Genomic DNA, 15573 nt, shown 5'->3' on the forward strand with positions numbered 1-15573 from the left:
GCTAGATCGATGTGACATCGAGTCGGGGTCCTGACAATTCCTTGTGAGGATAAAGCGCTAACCACCCAGAGCCAGAGAGAATTGGGCATCACTTAAGTCTTCTTGTCTATGTGATCTGAAGACTTATTACACTTGAGGACTGTGCATCCTCCAGCCGGTTAGGCGTCGCGTTCTGAGCATCCAAGAGACATTGTGGATTGCCGGTGAAGAAGTCTGTGAAGGTTTGGGAGTCTACCTTGAAGACTTACCAGAGTGATTGGGCAAGGTCTATGTGACCTTAGCTCAAGGAGAATATGGTGAGGACTGGGTGTCCTGAGCTGCGTGTTCAGGACTGGGTGTCCGGGACTGTGTGTCCTAAGGTTTAAATACCTAGCCGCTCCAACCAGACGTACAGTTGTCACAGCAACTGGAACTGGTCCAACAAATCATTGTCTTCAACGAGTCACTGCTTTCATCTTCACTTCCCTTTACTTACTGTTACTCCTTGTGAAGTCATTGTATGTTTGCACTATCATTTGTCTTCACTGAGTGACTGCGTGTTCTGTTTGGCTTCACAATATCTTCCTACCTGATCCTTACTACCTAGCTGCTATTAGTCTTTGTGCTTTCACTTCATTGAATACTTGACTATGGTTTGCCTAGTGTAGTCTACCTTCCGCTGCACCGTAATAGGTTTAATTTTATCATTTGTCTTCAAAACTTCTATGTTCTGAAGACTTTCATAAAAATCGCCTATTCACCCCCCTCTAGTCGATATAACGCACTTTCAGAACTGTTCATCCAAACCCCCCTAACAATGCTCATTGTTCATACGGAGGCAGCATAGATCAGCTTCAGTTAGCAGCAGTAGCGAAGGAGTCACTCGGGTTCAGTTAACAGCAAGGGATCGATCGATCGCTCGGGTTCAGTAACGCGTAGCCTACAGTGCAATCGCTCGGGTTCAGTTAGAGCCCAACACCTCGCTCGGGTTCAGTTAGAGCCCAACACCTCGCACACACGCGTGTACGTACGAGAGAAACATGCATCGCTCGGCCCCCGACCACCCACCGTAACCAGGAACTCCCCCAATATTTTCCTTGCCCTCGCTTCTACCACGGTTTTTTCTTCCATGGACGGCCCAAAGAATGTCATGCAGCTGCGTCTCTGGCCCGCCCAGGACGAAAAGCCCATTTTCTATCATGATTTTTTGTCATAGAAGTAGGACCCCACCACATCTATGATGATACCGGGTTTTGTCACAATGATCGCATAGAAGTGTCATAAGCATGAAAAAAAATTCATTCGGCCCAAAATGTCACGGATGTGTCTTTTTTTTGTAGTGCATCTTGTGAGTTTCCAAGGCTTTGTCAGAAATTTCCTTATACATATTGGCCATGGAGTTGTGATCCTTCTTCTTCTTTGCATATACATCTATGTCATCCTCTTGCTCTTCAGGGGCATTGATCAATTTGGCCAACTCAGCAACTATTGACTGGTACCATGTACCTTCAGACATCCACACAATCCTTCCATCAGGATTGAAATGAGATGTAGAGTAGAATTGCATTATGAGCTCATTATTCCACTTGGTGAGTTTTTGACCCATAGAAGTGTCTACTCCACATGATCTGAAACTTTCGAGCACTCCTAGGAAGTGGTCTTCATTCTTGTCAATATATTTCCAATACACCCACTTCATATCACAGGCAATGGGCTTCTTATCAAGCAAAATGGTTTCATAGAAGTCTTGCTGCTCTTTGGTGTGGAACCTGTAATCCGCAGCAGTCCTTCCTCACAGCATATGGATCAGATTGTCTCCATAGTCTGAGACATGCATCCTTTCTGATGTTCATGTTTTCAGCCACTGGATGGGTGTCATCATGATCAGGGATCTTGGGCTTTAACTTTCTAAGCACATGGGCTTCATCATCTTCTTCTTCAATCTCGGGCACTGGGGCCTTGTTCTTCTCAGCAGCTGATATATTCCTTGTTCTCCTCTTGGGTGCAGTATTTGGAGCTGGAGCAAAAGCTTTGGGAGCTGTCTTGGGCTTAGAAAGGGCAGTCCCAGACTTGATAGCATCCCCCATCAACTTTGGAGCTTTAGGTGCTGGTGCAGCATCCTCTTCCTCTTCATCTTCATCCTCAGCTGGATCTACCATCATAGAGGATCTCCCAATGACTTTGGCCATAGTCTTCTTGACCCTTTCCTTTCTTTTCTTCCCCTCACCAGCAGCCTCTTCAACATTTGACTTAGAAGTTTCAAGAGTTGAGGCTCTGGCCTTTGACATGGGCACTCTCTTTGCAGGTGCCTTCTTGTTCAAACCAGGCTTGGTGGATGCAGCTGTGCCAAACTCCTATTTGATAACCTTATTTTTCTTGGAGTTGACTTCCTCCTCAGCAGCAACATAATCTTCATCTTCTGAGTCAGAATTTGTCTTCCTCCTTGTCCTTGTAGCTGCTTTGGGCAAGTTCCTTGGGGTGCTCCTGCTACCCTCATCATAACTGCCCGAGGGACTAGTGCCCTCACTCAGGTTCACCTGCTCTTTTGACTTATTCTGGCTATCACTCTGATCTGACATTCTGGCAAAGCAAACTGACAGCTGACCCTGTGAATAGTTATAGATGAGATAGGGTGGATCAGCATCACAAAGTGCAGAGATTTTGCAAAACAAATGAGTCAAAAACATAGTTTTTGTTTTCCACAGAAAGCATTTTGGAGCTACCGATTTGTTAAAATCGGTGACACCAAAGCAACTTTTGGAATCTAAACTAGTGAAATCGGTCAGACCGAGACACAGTTCGGTGACTCCGAGATTGCTAGGTTTTCACAAAGAGTTGAACTCGGTCACATCGATTTGCCAATTTCGATCAGACCAAAACATGCAAGTGCAATGGCCTGAGCCAAATTGGTGAGACCGATTTCTACAACTCGGTCGGTCCGAGATGAGTTCGGTGGAAACCTAACCCTAAATTTTCGAATCAAATCTAAATTAATGGAAGTTTTCGCTGGACATGAAGATCTCATACGTGGTAATAAACATGGCATTGACCTTGTGCTCAAAATCAGAGGTAAAAAGAACGCACAAGGGGTCGAACTCATACCCTAACTCTGCAGTGAGTTTCCTACGGCGGCAACGGCGGTGTTGAAATCCGTTGACAGCGACGGATACCAGCGGTGGGAGGTCACTGGCGACGAGAGGGCCATCTGGAGACCTGAGACGGCAGAGCAGGACACATGCGGGCTGAGAGGTTTTGGAGGAATTTCCAAAATTTGACCCGTGGGTATATATATCCTGACCTTGTCGGTGTGACTGAGTGGAACAACACAATGGCACCAAGATGCAGAATCGCAAGCGGTTACTGCAACTCGGTGTGACCAAAAAGTTCTAATCGGTTGCACCAAGATTGAAAACCTAGATCAACTCAGTGAACTCGGTGTGACCGAAAAGGATGAATCGGTCAGACCAAGATACGCAAAGAGGTTTTGGAAGTTTAAGTCTATGACAAATCGGTGACTCCCAGTGCTCCTCACATAAAGGGTTTGAATCTGACTTCATCAAACTTTGTGATGTAGCATGAATAGAGTTTGAGACGAGAAAAGGCATAGATAGCTAGAGGAAGTTCCTAGGCATTCTTGTCCATCCATTTGGCAAAGGAAGAAAAGCCAAACAATCAAAGCAACAAATGGATGTCCTTGAATGAGTAAAATATGCAACCAACATGCTCACACAATAAAATGGCTAATGAAATATGTGGCAAAGCATGCACAAGCACTCTAGCATCTATCAAGCAATTGGTGATGACTAGGTCATCTATATATGAGTATATTGACTTAGGAGTCAAATGAGAACATTTGATCATAGGTCATACTCATCGTTTAAGCACAAGTGGGGTTACCACTTTTACATAAAGCATTGTTGTGTTCACACCATTAGAGTTGCTTTAGCTCAATTATTAGAGTAAAGCTCCCCCTAGATGTGATATCCCCCCTAAGAGGGGGAACTAACCTTGGGTTTTTCGATGATGACTTCATGTAGATGTTGAAGATGTGGATGCTCAATGTTGATGTAGATCATTTGGAGCAATCCATTAGAGTGAGTTGGACTTTCAATACCTACACGGGTTAGTCCCACAAGGAACAAACAAGGATATCCACAGACATAGAGTGTAGTTCACACAATATGGTGTCCATGAAAGGATTAGGTTACCTTGTCCCTTGTCTTACCAACAAGAGGGTTTGTGACTCCTTGAACTAGTGCAGGATGTGGAATTTTTTTGCACTTGTTCTCGCCAAAATTATATGAGTGGAGTATGTTGGCGGAGTCACCCTCAAGAACTCTCTAGTTCTTCTTCGGGATCCACATCAACTTGATGGGAATCCTTGGAGTTGTAGTCGTACTTGATGAAGTAGAACTTGATGTGGTCTCGGGAACCCACTTGACCAAGGCCTTGGGAGCTTCTTCAAATGCATCAATCTCCTCTTGAAGCTTGTCCTTGCCTTTTTGCTTGTGGTCTTGTGGTGGAAGATCATCTTGAGCTTGTGTCCCCTTGAAAGAAGTAGGATCATACTTCTCTTGTTGAGGAACAAACTTCATCTTGAGGTATTGATCTTCTTCCCACTCAACTCCATTGGCATTGAACTTTCGTTCAAAACCAACACCTTGATTCTTCCGGTGCCTTCCTTGCTTGCGTACAATTTCCTCAAATTGCTTACTTCCGGCAAGGCTCTTGTAAACACCTTTCTCTATAATTCCCTTCAATAAGCAATTTTCTTGCTCAAGTGTCACTTGGCTAAGAGAATCATTAGTGGAATCAAGAGAACTACTAGAAGTAACAACATTGGATTTAACATGATTATTGTTACTACTAGGACTACAAAAAAATACACTTCCGTGATGATACGTGTTTGTCACAGTAGGTCGCTTTTTTGTCATCCATGTACATCCATGACAAATTTATGACAGAATCAAGATAGTTATACCTGTGCTGTCGTAGAAGTGTTCCATGACATTACCAAAATTATCATCATGGAAGTGTCCACTTCCATGACAATAAATCGCGCGTCACAGAAGTGCTTTCGTCAAGGGTGCCCGGCACGTGGCATCCACCATAACAGAACGCCGTTAAGCTATCGGGTCGGGTTTTGGATCCGATAACCCGTTAACAGCCCCGACCAATGGGGATTTTTCACGTGTAAAATCATCATTGGCTAGAGGAAACACGTGTCGGCTCATCGTTGGGACAGATGTCATCCACTCACTGGACAGAAGGCTCCTATGATACGTCGACACGTGGCACGGCCCAACAGTGGCCCATTCCTATGAAAAGGCCGGCCCATTTGACTTGGTCAAAAGCTGGTGGGCCGGCCCATGGAAAGCCTGTTAATGGCATGTTTGCATATAGCCCATTTACAGCCCGCTAACCCAAGGCCCGTTACGCCCTATCTGAATTAGGCCCAGTAGTGTCATCTGGGCCGTCCAATAGATTCCAGCCCGTTTTCACTTCTGGCCCATGTATAGCCCATGACGTCTTTCGGCCCATATGAGGCCCTTTGTAACTCTTGGCCCATTAGCGGCCCGTGCTGAAACTGGCCCGTAATGAACAGTGTACCACTTTACACCCATTAATGGCCCGTGGTGAAACTGGCCCGTAATGAATAGTGTATCACTTTATACCCATTAACAGCCCGTTATTCTGTTGGGCTGTCTCTAGCCCATGTTACCTTTCGGCCTTCTCAGAGCCCATTTATTCTTGGGCTCATTTCCAGCATTCATTTACTTACGGTCCGTTACTGTCATTTTCTACTTGTGGGCCAAATTTAGCCCGTGGCTACAGTCGGCCCGTTTGTGGTCCGTTAATATGTTGGGCCGTTTTCATAGTGTCATCAAATACGGCCTATTAACGATGGCCCGTTATGGTCGGCCCATGAACGGGTGATTCCAACTCTAGCCCATTTACGGCCAGAATGCGGTCTGTTTGGCCCATGTTTGGCCAATCGATCATACGGCCCATATAAGGCCCATTGATGATACGGCCCGTAGAAGGCCCATTGATGATATTGCCGGTAGAAGGCCCATTGCTTCTACGGCCCATAGAAGGCCCACTGTTTCTACGGCCCGTAGAAGGCCCACTATTTCTATGGCCCGTAGGAGGCCCAGTGTCACTACAGCAAATATTAGCCCATGGTTATTGTGGCCTAGTTTTTAAAAATAGGTTATTGCAGCCACTAGCAAACCGCAGAAAAGAACTGCACTGACTACAAGCAAACAAATAAACAAGACAACAAGGAAATAAATAAGCAAGCAACTTACACTAGGCTATCACGGCTATTACACATATTACATCCACTGGGCATCAAAGTTCGCCACCAGTGCAAATATAGGGAACACAGCAGCATATAAACCGCAGCAAAACAAGTCCAGAACTGAAACCACTTCAGAAGAGCTCAAGAAACAATATCCTGGGTAACCATAATGCTGGCAAGATGCTTAGCAAGCTTATTAAGTTTCTCTTGTTTGGCGCTTAAGTCCTCCAGCGCTTGCTGTTGCACCAGAAAGTATGCATCTGAATTCTGCAGGGACTTCCTCAGTCCTTCGGCTTCCTGTCGCATAACATCTGATCGATGTCTTTCAACTTGAAGTTGAGACTCAAGAAGCCGAACTAATTCAGGCAATGAGTTCGAAGAGCTGGTGCCAGCAGTGGTAGCCAGTAACTCGAACACTACATCAAGACAGGACTTTGGGATTGTCTCAGTGTCTTCAACATAGTTTTTATCAGCTTTCTTGGAGACCAACAGGGATGTCTCACTATCTTGAACCTTATCTGCATTACTTCCTTTACCATTGCATAATAGGGTACTCTTCTCCAATATTTTATCTGTGTTCTAAAAGAGAAACAAACAAACACATCTCATGTTTACAATGTAGTATATGAAACTCATTTTGGTAAACTAGTTCAGTAGTAAGGTGGACAGGATAACAGCATGAAACAAACATATATCTATGTAGTATGGTCACTGTATGGTCTATATCATTCTAGTTTATGTTGCCAAATCAAGATAGATACAGTTCGAATCATATCTATTTAAGACAAAGCAGCATAGACAGAATATAAGTGTGGGAAACTACATAGCAATAACAACACTTGTAATGTGCATGGCATGAGAACATAACTGTTTATTCAATTGAAATTGAAATCAATATAGAGCAAGTTACAACAGCAAACAGCCAAACACGTTGAAGAAACAGGTTTAAAACATACCTGTTGCGCCATTGGAGTTTCAGTTGCATCCTTTAAATTTGAAATTAGTTGGTATCAGTAAATACAATGATGCAAGAGCAAACTAGTATGAACCATAGCTACGGAACCTGACCTGAGAACAATTCTTCTTCTGCTTTAAGCGTTGACTTCGGGTTCGGAGTGGTGGTCCTCGTGATTTGGGCACTGCAGTTGCCTTACTAACTGCTCGTGTTTGGGTGCTCTGTGGTGGAGACGGTGTTGTGTCAACGGGAACTGGGTGTCTATCTGCTGGGGTTGGGGTTAGAAGGGGTGTAGCTAGTTCTCTGTCCAACTGGGTAGGGGTACAATCTGCATGAGTGTGGGTTATGTGTGGTGGGGCTAGTTCTTGGGCAAGTACAACCGTGGTTCTATCTGCATCAACAGGTAGCACGATCTTTTCTGAAGACTGTGTTTTTACTCCCATGGATACTGCCATCACTCCATCCAATTGAAATGGCTGATAAACAAGAAAAGTAATTGAGGGGAACCAGGGCATCATTTGGTATACTCTGAGGGGAACCAGGGCACCAGGGCTTATGGCATACTCTAAGGTGATCTGCTACAACTGTGGGGAACCAGGGCATCATTTGGATAAATGTGTCAAGCCCAAGAGTTGTTTTATCTGCAAAATGGTTACCCATAAAGTTGAGAATTGCCCTGTCAAAAGGAAAACCCACAGTTCTGCTAGATATGTTGGAAGTGCTGCTCCAGGATTATGTCCACCATTGACAGAATTTTCTGTGACACAGAATTAGATAGTTTTTCCCTTTCTAGTTGTAGAGCTCTGCCCAAATGTGGTAGTGACCACACTCCTTTGCTCTGGGACTCTGGTCTTAACCAAACTCCAAAGAGCAATAGTTTTAAATTTGAAAAGTGGTGGTTGCTTAGAGAAGATTTTACTGAGCTAGTCAGGAAAATCTGGAATGAGCCTACTGGGAGCAGCTGCCCCCTAGAAAATTGGCAGATCAAAATCAGGAGATTTAGAAGAACTACCAAAGGGTGGAACTCCAATGAGGAAGCTAATCTTAGAAGATACAAAAGGCTTCTCCTCCTTGAGTTTGATTCTCTAGATATTAAGGCAGAAACCACTGACCTCTCTGAGGCTGAGACTAATAGATTAAACTTTGTCCATGAAGAGCTCAAGAAAATTTGGCTTCAAGAAGAAATCAAAGCCAAACAAAGGTCTCGAGATAGGAACATTAAGGAGGGTTATAGAAATACTGCTTACTTCCATGCAATAGCTAACCAGAGGAGGAGGAAAACCCTCATTCACTCCCTTGATGGCCCTAATGGCCCTGTTACTGAGGTAGATGAGATGCTGAAAGTGGCTAGTGACTTCTACAAAGACATGTTTAAGAAAGAAAACCCTTCTGGGTTCTCTCTACAAAACAATTTTTTCTCTGCTTCTGAAAAAGTCTCTCCTGCTGAAAATGAGCTGCTAGAAGCCCCTTTTTTCAGAGACACAGGTGAAGGAAGCCATTTTTAGCTCTTATCCTGATAGGGCTCCTGGTCCTGATGGGATTCCCTTCTTGTTTTACCAGCATTTTTGGGACTCGGTGAAAAATGATCTCTTAGATCTTTTCCAAGCCTTTCATAGAGGAGAGTTGGATCCAGCAACTTACTCATGGGGGGTCAGTTGGGGTCAAGTTAAATAACTATGAAAGTGATTTTTTCCTTGCTGGTAAAGGCCTTAGGCAAGGTGACTCCATCTCCCCGCTTTTGTTTAATTGAGTAATGGACGTTCTTACTAAAATGCTGAGCAAAGCTGCTGATCATAGTCTGATTGCAGGGCTCTGTCCTGAGGTCTGCCCTGGTGGCATCATATGCCTTCAATATGCAGATGATACCATCCTTTTCTTAGACAATGACTCCACACATGCTAGCAATCTGAAAACTGTTCTAACCTGGTTTGAACAAGTCTCAGGCATAAGAATCAACTACTCTAAAAGTGAACTCATCCCTATCAACATGGATGATCAGGAGTTAGCTGACTTCCTCTCTATTCTAGTCTGTAATAGAGGTAACTTCCCATTAAGTACCTAGGTATCCCTCTCCACTATGATAAACTGAGGAGAGAGGATATCCAACCCCTTCTGGATAAAATCATTCAAAGAATTGCTGGGTGGAGGGGGAAACTTCTCTCTTACAGAGGTAGATTGATCCTCATACAAGCTTGTTCGCCTAGCATTCCAGTGTATCTCCTCTCCTTCTTCAAGTTCGCTAAATGGGCAGTGAACCTCATCAATTCTCAGATGTCTCATTGCTTGTGGAATGATTTTGAGAGAAATAGGAAGCTACACCTTGCTAATTGGGCCCTAGTCTCTATGAAAAAAGATTTTGGAGGCCTAGGCATACCTAACCTCCAAGAAATTAACATCTGTCTTCTAGGGTCTTGGATTAAAAGATTCTATGAGGAAGACCTGAGACCCTGGGAGCTTCTTATTGCCCATAAATACCTAGGAAATAAACCTAATATTTTTGTCCCTTCCTCCAACCCTAAGACCTCTAGATTCTGGAAAGGATTAAAATCTATTATGCATGATGTGAAATTTGGCTACAGATGGAACATAGGGGATGGGAGCAGAACCAGGTTCTGGGAAGATACTTGGTTTGGCACATCCCCCCTAGCAGTCCAATTTTGGCCTATTTACTCTGTCCGCAATGAGCTTAACAAAAGTGTCAATGAAGTTTGGGACGGTCAATGCCTAAAAGTCTCTTTTTAGAAGGAACTTTAGTGATAGACTCATGGAACAATGGTTCCAGTTGGAGGAAATTCCCAAAAGCATTACCTTTACTGCCGAGCCGAATGCCCTGATTTGGCAGCTGGACAATAAGGGGAAGTATTCCTCCAGCTCCCTCTATCATGTTATCAACTTTAGAAGGGTTCAACCCGTGTTTATCCCTGCTGTTTGGAAATTGAGAGTTCCCCCTAAAATTCATGTATTTCTCTGGCTTCTCTCTAAAAACAAATTGATGACTAGGGATAACCTTAGGAAGAGACACATCATCAAACCCCTTGATTGTGTTTACTGCTTGGAACAAGAGTCTTGTTCTCACCTATTTTTTGAATGTATAGTTGCTAAACATCTCTGGGCCCACATTGAGGAATATTTCTCTAGTCAGATTGGCTCATCCTTCGAATTTGTCTCCAGATTCTGGATTGCTACCAAAAAGTGCTCGGTTTTAAACACTGTTAGCTCAGCTGTCCTTTGGTGCCTCTGGAAATATAGAAATGCTATGATTTTCAGTAACACCTCCTGGATTTCCATTCCGCAGGTCTTGAGGTTGATCAGGAACATGGTGAGGAACTGGGCGATTCTCTCCTCCGGATCGGACAAGGACAAGTTGATGAGCTTTGTGGAAACCCTAACAAGATCCCTCCAGAAACCGTTGGCGATCACTTGTGGCTGAACAAGGCTCGACCTGCTCTAGGGCTGGACCCATGGGCTCGTCTCAAGATCTCTGATGAAGATGATGGGCACCTGGCGCCGAAAAAGAGGGACATCCACCATGCTACGCCTTCCAGCCCGGTGTCTCCGCTTGCTTACTGGTCGCCGCAGGCTGACACAGCCCCTCGGCTGAAGACCATGAAGGCTTCGCTGGACCCTCCTTGTGTCATTTGAGTGCTCTATCCGCTCTGCCTTTGGCACCGCTCGGGTGATTTGTGTTATTCAGAGAACTTGTTCATCCACCCCCCTAGTTTGTAGCTTTTCTACCTTTGCTTTCGAACTGCTCTTTGAGCTGCTGTATCAGAATATGTTGTGGTTTCGTTCTCAGCAATGGAACCGGGGAGATGCTCCTTGTTTTTCTAAAAAAATTATTTTATATGTTATTATATATAGCTTGGTAAGACTGTAAATTTAAGGACGAATGTAATAATATCACTTATTATTTAAATATATTTATAACAAAATGCTCAGCCCCTTTTTATTTTTTGATAACATTGCTGGCCCAACCCAACATTATAATTAGAATCAGCCCAGCAAAATCGTGTATTTCGAGAAAGTGCAAATGGGCTATAATTTTTTAGGAAATAAAATAAACGGGCCGCATGGACGCTACATTATTTGTTCACCCAGCCCAGCAAATGGCTATAATTCAAAAAAAAGATCAAATTGACTGTAAATTCTACCGCGCAAAAAAAGACTATAAATTCTGAAAAAATGGGTTGAATACGTGCCACATTTTTGGAGGCTGAAATGCGGGCCAATAGGTCGAAGCCAATGCAAGTCGTTGTCAATTTAGTCAACAAATGATTCTGACATGTTAGCCGTAGGATTTACATCCAACGACCGGCATCCATCTTCAATCTCTCGTCTTCTTCCTCCAGCGCCGCCGGGACCACCTCCCGCCTCCTGCTGCTAGCAGCTCTGCTTAGCATGCTTCGCTATGAAGCGCTACTCCACCGTTGGCCAGGCCATCCCTCCACCCCTCCACACCTCCTGTTCTTCTCCACCGACTACCGAACCACACCGCACTAGAACCAGTTAACCCTCGTACACCTCTCTGTCTGCGACTCTACTCCCGCGTCTTCCCATCTCTGGCTCGTTGCTGTCCGAGGCCTCGCCGTCGTCCACCACCTTGGATGCGCTCGGCGCGGCGTGGTCAACGTGGTCAACAAACGACACAGTCGGAAGTAGACTGTGCGTGGAGAGGATGACAGCTGGGTCCATGGCCGCACACAAGGAAATGCCTCCTTATTACGCGCAAAATAATGATTCCTCCACCTGACATCTGGGACCCACCGGAAGGGCCTCTGTAGTTCACGAAATAAAGTGCCCCCTGCTGACATGTCAAACCCACCAGCTATCTTCGCACGCAAGGAAGTGCCTCCTTATTACGCACAAAAAAAATAAATATTCCCCCTGCCAGCTGGAACCCAGCATAGTGGGAGGCTGACTTGCGGGCCTACCAAGTTGACGGGGACGGAGGGCTTTGTCAACTTAGTCAATATGAACAATTCTAGCTCTTGTTACCGTACGATATTCATCCAACGGCCGTAGTGCTTCTTCAACCTCTGGTCTTCTTGCTCCAGCCGCCCAAACCAGCGCCGGTCGTGCTGCGTGCTCCTGCCTCCCGTGGCCGACTGTGATGTCGCGGAGGCCTCACCGCCCCCTGCTACTCCCACCGCTGGCCAAGCCATCCCTCTACTCACCCACACCCCCTGTTATTCTGCGGCGACATAAGCCTCACAGCGCAGCCGAACCAGTGAACCCTCGTACTCCTCTTCGCGTGGGCATCCATTGTTGCGTCTTCCCCGGCTCCGAGTCGTCCCCTTCCTAGTCCTCGCCGTCGTCCATCGCCCTGGTCCTCTCGGCGCGGCGTGGTCAACGTGGTCAATGACTGACTTCCATCGGAAGAGTATTGTACGTGGAGAGGCTGACAGCTGGGTCCACGGCAGCCGCAAGGAAGTGCCTCCTTATTACGTGGAAAATAATTATTCCTCCACCTGACAGCGGGGACCCACCGGACGGGCCACCAGTATTTTGCGAAAAAAATCGTTTCCCCTGACTGCTGGGACCCACCGGACGGGCCACCGTATTTCGTGAAAAAAACGTTCCTCTTGCTGTCAGCTCGGACCCACCGGAAGTGCCTCCTTATTACGCACAAAAAAATGAATACTCCCCCGGCTAGCTGGGACCCACCTTGCTGGGAGACTGACTTGTGGGCCTACTAAGTTGACGGGGACAAAGGGCTTTGTCAACTTAGTCAATATGAACGATTCTAGCTCTAGTGAGCGTATGATGTCCATCCAACGGCCGTAGTGCTTCTTCAACCTCTGGTCTTCTTGCTCCAGCCACCCAAAGCAGCGTCGGTCGTGCCGCATGCTCCTGCCTCCCATGGCCGGCTGTGCTGCCGCAGAGGCCTCACCGCCCCCTACTATTCCCACCGTTGGCCAGGCCCTGCGGCGACGGCAGCCTCACACCGCAACCGAACCAGTGAACCCTCGTTGTCCTCTCCGCGCGGGCTCCCACTGCCGCGCCGTCCCCTTCGTAGGCCTCGCCATCGTCCACCGCCGTGGTGCTCTCCGCATGGCGTGGTCAACGTGGTCAAGGAACGACCTCCATCGGAAGAGTACTGTACGTGGAGAGGCTGACAGCTGGCTCCACGGCCACAGCCCAGTTTTTTTGTGATTTGCCAAGTAAGTCGCTTTGTCAGGCCTGTTGGGCTGCAAATCTTTCAAGACAAGGAGAGCTTTCATTCGACTGGTCGAGAAAATGGCCCATCAGTAATGAGCAATGGGTTGTACATTTTTAAAACACATCAAACCGGCAATTAGTTTCAAATATATATTTTTTTCATTTCAAGATTTTAAATTACATTAATTTTTATGCGTGGAGAATTTGTTGGATTTTATATTGATATACATTTATTTTTAAAATCAGTTTGAATGTGAGTCGAAATTTTGGGATTAAAAACAGTTCGGACCGCACCGAAATATGCAAAATTTCGTATAATTTTTTAACTGTTGCCACAATATGGGCTGTAATGCTAACAAAAAGAATATGGGCTCCAAAAAAACCTTAAGAATTAGAAAATGGGCTGTAAATTATTAGAAATAATGGCATATGGGTTGTATGCTGTTTTCCACAGATTTGAGGCTTCCCTAAAAAAAGGTTGACGCACAAGCACTGACTGTTGGATGACCATCCAACGACCGTTGTGCTTCTTTAATCTCTGCTCTTCCTGCTCCAGCCGCTCAAACAAGCGCCGGCGGGACTGCCTGCTCCCTCCTCCTCGTGGCCAGCTGTGCTGCCGCGCAGGCCTCACCGCCCGACCGTACTCCCATCGCTGGCCTAGCCATCCCTCTACTCACCCACACCTGTTGTTATTCTCCGGCGACGGCAGACAAACCAGTAAACCCTCATACAGTCGTACTCCCCTCCGCGTGGGAAACAACTGCCGAGTCTTCCCTGCCTCCGTGTCGTCCCCTTCCTAGGCCTCGCCGTCACCCACCACCCTGGTGCTCTCGGCGCGGCGTGGTCTACGTGGTCAAGGAACGACTTCCATCGGACATGGACTGTACGTGGAGAGGCTGACAGCTGGGTCCACGGCCGCAGCAAGGAAGTGCCTCCTTATTACGCGGAAAATAATGATTCCTTCACCTGACAACTAGGACCCACCGGACGGGCCACTATATTTCGCGAAAAAAATGTTTCCCCCTGACTGCTGGGACCCACCAGCTACATCTTCGCACGCAAGGAAGTGCGTCCGGGCAAAAAAACGATTCGCCCCCTGACTGCTGGGACCCACCAGCTACATCTTCGCAGGCAAGGAAGTGCCTGACAGTCGGGACCCACCTGGTCGAATCGTACGTAGTGTTGTCATTCTGGTCGCGAACATGTATGTACATACTGTTCGATGTAGAGGCGCGCATGTGTCGTAGTAGAGGCGCGCACATGTCGTAGTAGAGGCAAGCACGTAGCATTTACACGTACGTACAGCGGCCAGGGTGCAAGAAAGAAAATACGGCCACGTATGTGTACATACGGGCGGGGTCTCGAATGCCTACTCGCACATATGTACAGCCAGGGCTCGTGTACATGGCTGGGTCGGAATAGAGAAACAGCGTCGTCGTCGTGTTCATGGGGAGGCAACAAAATGCGTCGTGTTCATGGGGAGGCAACGGAATGCGTCGTGTTCATCGGGAGGACTTGGACGGAACAGGTGATGGAAACGAGGCCTGCCGTACCACAGAACGGAGGAAACGGCCTTGTGTTCGACCGGCCACGTTCCAAACGGGATCCTGTTCATCGGGAGGGGTCTGGCATACCGCAAAATGGAGGAAACGGACCTCCTACGGTCGAAACGGGGGTCCTGTTGATCGGGAGGGGTGTGGCGTACCGTAAACGGAAGAAATGGACTTGTGTTGGAGCGCTACGGTCGAAACAGGGGTCCTGTTCATCGGGAGGGGTGTGGCGTACCGCAAAACGGGACTCCACGGGATACTGTTCATCTCCATCGTCGACCCCCTCCAGCCTTCACGAGCTACTGTTCATCCACCATCGACCTCCTCCAGCCTCCACCTGCGATTGTTCTTCCACGGGCTCCTGTTCATCTAGCCTCCACCGCGCGCTACTCCACCGGCTACTGTTCAACCAGCCCTCTCCACGGGCTCCTGTTCAACCACCCCTCCATGGGCTACTGTTCATCCGGCCCTCCACCGTCTATTGTTCATCCTGCCCTCCACGGGGTGGTCCTGTTCATCCAGCCCTCCACGGGGTCCTGTTCATCCAGCCCCAACCAGCTCGATCGATCGGGGTCCTGTTCATCCAGAGGCAACACCACGGGGTCCTGTTCATCCACCCCCACCAG

This window comes from Triticum dicoccoides, chromosome 6A (genome assembly GCF_002162155.2).
Source record: "Triticum dicoccoides isolate Atlit2015 ecotype Zavitan chromosome 6A, WEW_v2.0, whole genome shotgun sequence".
Lineage (NCBI taxonomy): Eukaryota > Viridiplantae > Streptophyta > Magnoliopsida > Poales > Poaceae > Triticum > Triticum dicoccoides.